The following is an 8669-nucleotide window of genomic DNA, read 5'->3' as shown; positions in this document are numbered from 1 at the left end:
TTATCTTCTGCATGAGATCAGGGTAAAGCATGTACACTGTGACAGAGATGATAGAGCAAAGTACTGGGTCTTTTGGTAACAAAAGTCCTCAAAAGCTGTCATACTCATCTCAGTTTCTAGATCCAGAGATTTTCAAAATCAAAATACCAGGTTTCCATGTAGGCTTCTGCCTGTGGCAATGGGAAAAGTACAAGGGGATGGAAGCAGAGTCAGCAAAGGGCAGAGAAGTATCGGCCAGGGTCCAGTTGTTACAAAATGAGGTCAATGTGGAAAGTTATTACCCTAGAGATTTTAGTGTAAAAGTCCTAATTTTTTTCTACTGTACAGAATCTGATCCCTGCAGGTACCTTGGAACAGAATCTCTGTACCAAGTTCTTGCAAAGAGAGTTAAAGATAAGTGCCCCACACATCAAAAAAGGAAAGTTCGTGTTGAAGAGGAAAGGCCAATTCTTCACAAATCTTGCAGAAGCTCCTAAAGAGATGTAGTCCCCTGGACAATTCCCTACTCTTACCTGCTGGGCTGGGCTAAGCACAGAGCAGTGGAGTCGCTGGTGAGGGGTCAAGGGCTGAGTATAGGATGGTGAAATCTGCAGTCTGAAGATCCAAATCCCACTTGGCACTTCTTCCAGGATTTTTATTCCCTGACACTCAAAACATTTCTCTATCCTAAACTGTTGCCAACCACTTGTCAAAGACAAAAACCTAAATTCTCTAAGGGCCTGAACAGTGGTTTTTCCTAAGAGGAAGTTATTAAAAATGAAGTCCTGAGAGCTGAGATAAACAGTACATTCCCATGAGTCTGGCTTCATAAAATTCTCTGAAGCTCTTTGTATTATGCTTGTAGACACAGATTACAATCTCTGGGTCTCCCTTGATTTTAAACTCTACTAAAAAGAGACAAAATTTAAATAGTGCTATGGAATCCAATGTATATTTGTTATTCAACAGAGCAATTCTATTTCTAGGCTCCTAAGAGAAATTAAATATTTTGTTCACAGAAAATTACAATTGTTCTTATCAGCTTTATTCAAACTATCCAAAAAACTCGAAAAAAAAACCCCAAATGTGTGTCAATAGATGAATACACAAATAAACTAGTGTATCCTTATAGTGCACCCATTTAACAGAATACTACTCAGGTTTTTAAACATATTTATTAATTTTTGGGATAGCACCAGTAGGGAGCGACAGAGAGAGGGGGACAGAAGATCCAACGCAGGTTCTGCACAGAGAGGCTGACAGAAAAAAGCCCGATGTGGGGCTTGAACTCACAAATGACAAGATCATGACCTGAGCCAAAGTCAGACACTCAACCGACTGAGCCACCCAGGTGACCCAACTCAGTATTTTTTTTAATGAACTGCTGAAAAATGTAACATCATAATTGAATCCAAAAAACACTGTGCTGAACAAAAGAACTAATCACAAAAAAGTTCATACTGTATGATTCCATTTTTATGAAATTCGAGAGTCAGTAGCTACTTGGGGACCAGTGTATAAGAACTGACAGCAACCCAGCGTGCCCCTTCCTCACTGCCCTCCAAATCCTGCTGCAGCCATTGCTGCAACCACGATGCCGAAATAAAAGAAGCAGAATCAGTAGCAGCTGCCACCACCACAGCAGGCCCCGCTGCCAGAACAGGAAGAGAGTAGAGTCGAGGAAGGTGGGAGTCCCATAGGACCACCCAGGCTTCTGGGTGCCCCCCATGGCCAAATGGAAAGCCGGGTGACCCCAAGTCAGTCCCAAACTGGAATCCTCCCACATGTCCACCATCAGTAGAATAGATAAATAAATTGTTGTGTGTGCATGCAATGGGAGACTACACTGCAAGAAAATGAATGGACTCCTGCTATAGGCAACCTGGGTTAATTCTCACAAACACGATGTTGAGTGAAAGGAGCCAGATAGGAAAGAATGCAGATTCTCTTCACAGAAGTCCTCCAGGATCAAGGGGACCAGTGATTTCACCACTACTGAGTCTCAAACCTCCTCCCTGGGGCAGAGGCCCAATTCGGGGGGCCTAGGCCCCACATGTGGCCCATATGGTCATGGTTGGTGGGGGGCCAATACTGAACCTCCTTTTCCTGGACCACGCCGTGGGGGTCCTTCCAGGGGAGGCTTTCACAAAGAGCAGAGAAAAATCCTCAAAAGCTCATAAGTTGGTCTCTATCTGCCCACCCAAGGATGGCCCCAAAGTTATGGAAGACAAATCCAACCACCCTGTCTGCTGACACTTTGCCAAAAAAGGGCCACTGTCGATATGAGGACCTCTGTGCCTTCTACCACGCAGGCATCAATGGGCCTCCTCTGTGAGACTGTGCCTTCCCATCCAGGCTGGAAGGAGCCATTGGGACCTAGCAGTCATATATTTCCCTGTGGCCCTGTGATGGCTACTGTGAGGCTGTTCCCCCCACCACCCTCAATCAGTGACACCCACCTCCATCCATCCCCTCCCCATTTGGGGTCCAGAGTTGTGTTTCATCACTGGTGCCCAGTGTGTGGTCTTTCTTCTGATCCAGCCTCTAGAGACTCACCCTCAAGACCCCATCTTTGCTCCCTTCAACTGCCTTCTGGATCCTCTTCCCCCTCACCAACTGACTGAACAGGAAACCTCTTTGGTGCTGTTTCTTCTGCATCCGTTCACCCAGTCCCCAGTACTGCCCTTGATTCCTGAGAGCCCTGGAGCAGTTTCCTAGCACTCCCTTCTAGCTGCTTAAGTCCTTTTTAAAATGTAACAATCCTTACCTCCAAAGTTGCCAGTTGTCCTGTGAAACTCACCAGGTTGACCTGGGGTCAAGTATGGATGACTGGTTCAGAGTTACTCCCTGAAAGGACGCTCTCCCTGCTTTTGGATTTTGTAATTTCTGCATCAGTAGCATGATCTCCACCACTCTGGTCTGCGATCACTGTGCTTTGTGAAACTGCCCATCCCCTTGTATGCAGCCTCTCTCAGTGTCCGTGGCCTCTTTGTGACTTCCCAACACTAGAGTAACTTTTTCTGCCAAAACAAATGAGACTTGGTGCCCTCTAGACTTTCCATACCTCCCAACATGAGAGAATTGTGAACCTTTCTTCAAGACTGCCTCCCTGGTCTCCCCATCCTGGCGTTGGTTTTTCTGGGTTTGACACAAGTCCATGAGATGTCCTCTAAAGCTTCTGACGAGTAACCCTATCTCCTCTCCAGCCCACTTTAGTTACACTATGTCATTGTGAGGCCACCAGCCCTTTCATCTGAATTCTGTGAATCTCCACCCGGCCTACCTTTGGGTGGAACCTGGGCAGTAGGGTTGCCTTCATCTAACCTTCTTCCCTGCATCCCTGGCACTGGTTGCTTTCTATAAAAATAGCAGTGAACAGGCTCAGTTTTGAACTGGCCCTGAGGAAATGGGTCAGGAGTTGTGTGGGCAAGAGGGAAGGATGAGAGCCGTTGGAGAACTGAGAATTAATTTTTTTCTTTTAAACATTTTTTATATTAGTAATAAATGCAGTGGAAACAATAACAAAAAAAGAACTGACAGCAAAAGGCCATAAGGAAATTTTCTGATGAAAAATTTAAATAGATGTATTATATATCTACTATATTATATTATAGTAGATGTCTTATATTATATTGAAGTTATAAATCCATTCACTGTAAACTTGTACAGACACTGTGGAAAACAGCATAAAGTTTCCCCCTAAAATTACAAATAGAAATACCTTATGATCCAATAATTCCAGTACTGGGTATTGACCCAAAGAAAATAAAAACACTAATTTGAAAAGATATATGCTCCCTTATGCTTATTTCAGAATTATTTATAATAATCAAGATAAGGAAGCAACCTAAGTGTCTATTTTTTTTTTCATGAAATTTATTGTCAAATTGGTTTCCATACAACACCCAGTGCTCATCCCAAAAGGTGCCCTCCTCAATACCCATCACCCACCCTCCCCTCCCTCCCACCCCCCATCAACCCTCAGTTTGTTCTCAGTTTTTAACAGTCTCTTATGCTTTGGCTCTCTCCCAATCTAACCTCTTTTTTTTTTTTCCTTCCCCTCCCCCATGGGTTTCTGTTACGTTTCTCAGGATCCACATAAGAGTGAAAACATATGGTATCTGTCTTTCTCTGTATGGCTTATTTCACTTAGCATCACACTCTCCAGTTCCACCCACGTTGCTACAAAGGGCCATATTTCATTTTTTCTCATTGCCACGTAGTATTCCATTGTGTATATAAACCACAATTTCTTTATCCATTCATCAGTTGATGGACATTTAGGCTCTTTCCATAATTTGGCTATTGTTGAGAGTGCTGCTATAAACATTGGGGTACAAGTGCCCGTATGCATCAGTACTCCTGTATCCTTTGGATAAATTCCTAGCAGTGCTATTGCTGGGTCATAGGGTAGGTCTATTTTTAATTTTCTGAGGAACCTCCACACTGCTTTCCAGAGCGGCTGCACCAATTTGCATTCCCACCAACAGTGCAAGAGGGTTCCCGTTTCTCCACATCCTCTCCAGCATCTATAGTCTCCTGATTTCTTCATTTTGGCCACTCTGACTGGCGTGAGGTGATATCTGAGTGTGGTTTTGATTTGTATTTCCCTGAGAAGGAGCGACGTTGAACATCTTTTCATGTGCCTGTTGGCCATCCGGATGTCTTCTTTAGAGAAGTGTCTATTCATGTTTTCTGCCCATTTCTTCACTGGGTTATTTGTTTTTCGGGTGTGGAGTTTGGTGAGCTCTTTATAGATTTTGGATACTAGCCCTTTGTCCGATATGTCATTTGCAAATATCTTTTCCCATTCCGTTGGTTGCCTTTTAGTTTTGTTGGTTGTTTCCTTTGCTGTGCAGAAGCTTTTTATCTTCATAAGGTCCCAGTAATTCACTTTTGCTTCTAATTCCCTTGCCTTTGGGGATGTGTCGAGTAAGAGATTGCTACGGCTGAGGTCAGAGAGGTCTTTTCCTGCTTTCTCCTCTAAGGTTTTGATGGTTTCCTGTCTCACATTCAGGTCCTTTATCCATTTTGAGTTTATTTTTGTGAATGGTGTGAGAAAGTGGTCTAGTTTCAACCTTCTGCATGTTGCTGTCCAGTTCTCCCAGCACCATTAGTTAAAGAGACTGTCTTTTTTCCATTGGATGTTCTTTCCTGCTTTGTCAAAGATGAGTTGGCCATATGTTTGTGGGTCTATTTCTGGGGTTTCTATTCTATTCCATTGGTCTATGTGTCTGTTTTTGTGCCACCTAAGTGTCTATTAATAGACAAGAGGATAATGAAGATGTGGTATATATATACAATGGAATATTACTCAGCCTTTAAAAAGGATGAGATCATGCCATTTGTGACAACATGTATGGACCTAGAGACTATTATGCTAAGTGAAATAAGCCAGTCAAAGAAAGGAAAATACCAAATCATGTCACTCATATGTGGAATCTTCCAAAAACCAAAAAAATAAAACCCACAAAAAAAAGAAAGGATTATTCAAACAGAAAGCAAAATCAGACCTATAAATACAAACAACAAACTTATGGTTGCAAAGGGGAGGGGATGGGAGGATGGGCAAAATGGGTGAAAGGGAGTGGAAGATACAGGCTTCCAGTTATAGAATAAATAAGTCATAGGAATAAAAGGCATAGCATAGGGAATATATAGTCACTGATATTGTAATAGTGCTGTATGGTGACCAATGGCAACTACACTTGTGGGGAGCATAGCATAGCATACAGAAAAGTTGAATCACTATGTTGTACACCTGAAACTAATGTAACATTGCGTGTCAACTGTACTCATTTAAACAAAAAATTTAAGGGGCGCCTGGGTGGCGCAGTCGGTTAAGCGGCCGACTTCAGCCAGGTCACGATCTCGCGGTCCGTGAGTTCGAGCCCCGCGTCGGGCTCTGTGCTGACAGCTCGGAGCCTGGAGCCTGTTTCGGATTCTGTGTCTCCCTCTCTCTCTGCCCCTCCCCCGTTCATGCTTTGTCTCTCTCTGTCCCAAAAATAAATAAAAAAAAACGTTGAAAAAAAAAAAATTAAAAAAAAAAAAAAAAAAAAAAATTTAAGTTGTACATCTTTAAAACTTATTTTTATAAAACCTCATCTGCATGCCAATTTAAAAATAGGGAGAATTCAGGAATAAGTTATGGGAATAGCAACTCATATGAAATCCATTCAGTGAATCATTCATAACAAAGTTATTGAAGCAAACGTGTTGAAGCCAGAGGATACAGATTTCCATGGTATGTCATAAATGTGAACAGTTTTAGAAATGGAAGCCATTAGCACACTGTAGAACCTTTACAAGTATTTAGAATGTAATGGTAAGCAACCTTAAAAATACTTGCACAACATAAAAAGTAATTGGTAACTTAGTTACAAAGTATGAAAAACAAAAATCCAAATTTTATGACTTTTGCTTGGTTGATAAGTGGATACCACTAAAACGGCATAAGAGATATTTACACAAAATAAATAGTTGTGATATCTCCCCTCAAGGAAAAGATGATATTGGTTTTTGCCATTTTCCTTCTTACACTGAAACATTCTATACCCTTCTATGCTCTGATAGTCTAAGAGGTGATCACTAAAGAATATATAACTGGGTTCTTTTGCTGGCTAGCTTCTGGTTGGACACAGACAGGGAGAAAGAAGTGCCAGCAGGGAACAAGAGAGCAGGAGTAAAACAGAGGTAGAGTATTTCTTCCCTGCTTACTCTCTGTTATGGGCCCTGTTTTCTGATAGTATTGATATCCCAACCCTTGCAGGAGGATCCTCCACCACGCTGCTTCTCTCTCTAGAATACAGTAGTACATTATTTCCTCCATTCCCCCTTCAAGCTTAGGGTAGTAATGGTATCTTTGTGGTATCTTTGGATATCTCAATATCCCTTGGTAGTTTCTTTAATTCTGTCCTGACCTCTATATTAATCATTTCATTAACACTTCTGGAAACATCTAAGTTTCCTGCCAGGTTGAAAATGTTACAAGAACATTTTAATACTAAGAAAAAATGAAAGTAATCATCTAACTAAAGTCACAGTAAAAAAAAAATCATTTTTGAAACTGGATGCTTAAAAATGCTTCTGTTTGTGTGATCTTGTGGCTAAAAATCACACAAAGTATGATCTTTAATCAAAATGGAATTAAACTAGATATCCATATCAGAGAGATACCTGAAAAAAAAAAAAAACTCAAATATTTGAAAAGTAAACAACATAATTCTAAATGACCCACATTTCCACAGGGAAATACAAGGTATTGAAGTGAAACAAAAATAAAAACACAATATACAAAATTTTGTGGGATGCTATTTACGTATTTACTGTGGGCAGTATTTACGTATAAATTTATAGCACCAAATGCCTATACCAGAAAAGAGGTAAAATCTCCAATCAGTAATCTCAGCTCCCAACTTAAAACAAAAACAGAAAAAGAACAAATTAAACCCAAATAAGAGTAAGAAAAGAAATAATGAAGATCAATTATAAACATCTGTCCAGAAAGATCAAAGAAAATAAAGAAAGAAAGAACCCTTATGGAAAACATGCTAGTAAGTTCAACAACTAAGATGATATGAGCAAATTCATTAAAAGACCCAAACTACCACAACTTTGTAAAGAAGAAATGGATAGCTTAAATAGCCATACACTGCTGCTTTTGAAGATGGAAGGAAGGACTAAGAGCCAAAGAATGTAGCTGACCTCTGGAAGCTGGAAAAGGCAAGGAAACGTATTGTCCCCTGGAGTCTCCAGAAGGAACCAATCCTACTAACACATTCATTTTAGGTCAGCAAAACTGATTTTGGACTTATGGCCTGCAGAACTGTAACAGAATACGTTTGTGTTGTTTTAAACCATCAAGTTTGTAGTAATTTGTTACAACAGCCATAGGAAACTAAAAGATGTGGACATTCTAACATTCATTATAACTATGGTACTATTTTATTTGCTCCATTATCCTTAGTACACATAACAGTGTTTGGCATGTGGAGGAATTTCAGTAATAATTTATTGAATGAGTGGATAAATAAATGAATTTGATTAATAACTGTTAAAATGATGGAGATATAGCAATGAAGAAACAGACCTGAGGGACTGGATTCTAATAAGTTTGGTCAGCCTGAACTCATCAGGAAATAAGCAACATGAGGCAGAGAGGACATCTCTGGACAGGCTTAGAGACTGGGTAGGATTCATGGCTCAGCCACTAACACATTGTGTGAAACAGGCTGATCACAGCCTACCTCCGAGTCCTAGGCTTAGAAAATGGAGGGGTGGGCTAGAAAATCCCTAAAGTAATTTCCCATGAAAGTGAGAATTTTCTAAATATTGTGTAAAAACTCATCTGCCTACTAACTAACTGGAGCCTGGGCACATTTTTGGCCTTCACTGTCACTGGAACTGGGCAAAACTGGCTACCATTCCCATTATGCTCCACTATGTCTTCTACTTGTATCTTTATCCTCAAACACATATGCAAATCAGGTCTGTGCCCATGTCCTCCACTACACACTTGAGGATTGGGATTTTGTCTTCTTAGTCTTTGAATAACAACATACAGTGCCTGGCATATACCAGATGCTTTAAAATAGCTTTTGACACACATTGAATGAATGAACTGAATGAGTGAATCAACGAGTGGATGACAATACTTTCTGTTTCCTCTGGGCTCCTATGCCACACTATAA

At 40.8% G+C, this 8669-nt stretch overlaps 1 pseudogene; it reads left to right on the top strand.

Moving 5' to 3' along the window:
- Positions 1-1573: 1573 nt before the first annotated feature.
- On the top strand, positions 1574-2559 carry LOC131488704 (proline-rich protein 3-like; annotated as a pseudogene).
- The last annotated feature ends 6110 nt before the right edge of the window (positions 2560-8669 follow it).

Source organism: Neofelis nebulosa, chromosome 10, assembly GCF_028018385.1.
Source record: "Neofelis nebulosa isolate mNeoNeb1 chromosome 10, mNeoNeb1.pri, whole genome shotgun sequence".
NCBI lineage: Eukaryota > Metazoa > Chordata > Mammalia > Carnivora > Felidae > Neofelis > Neofelis nebulosa.
This window is presented reverse-complemented; position numbering and strand designations above follow the sequence as displayed.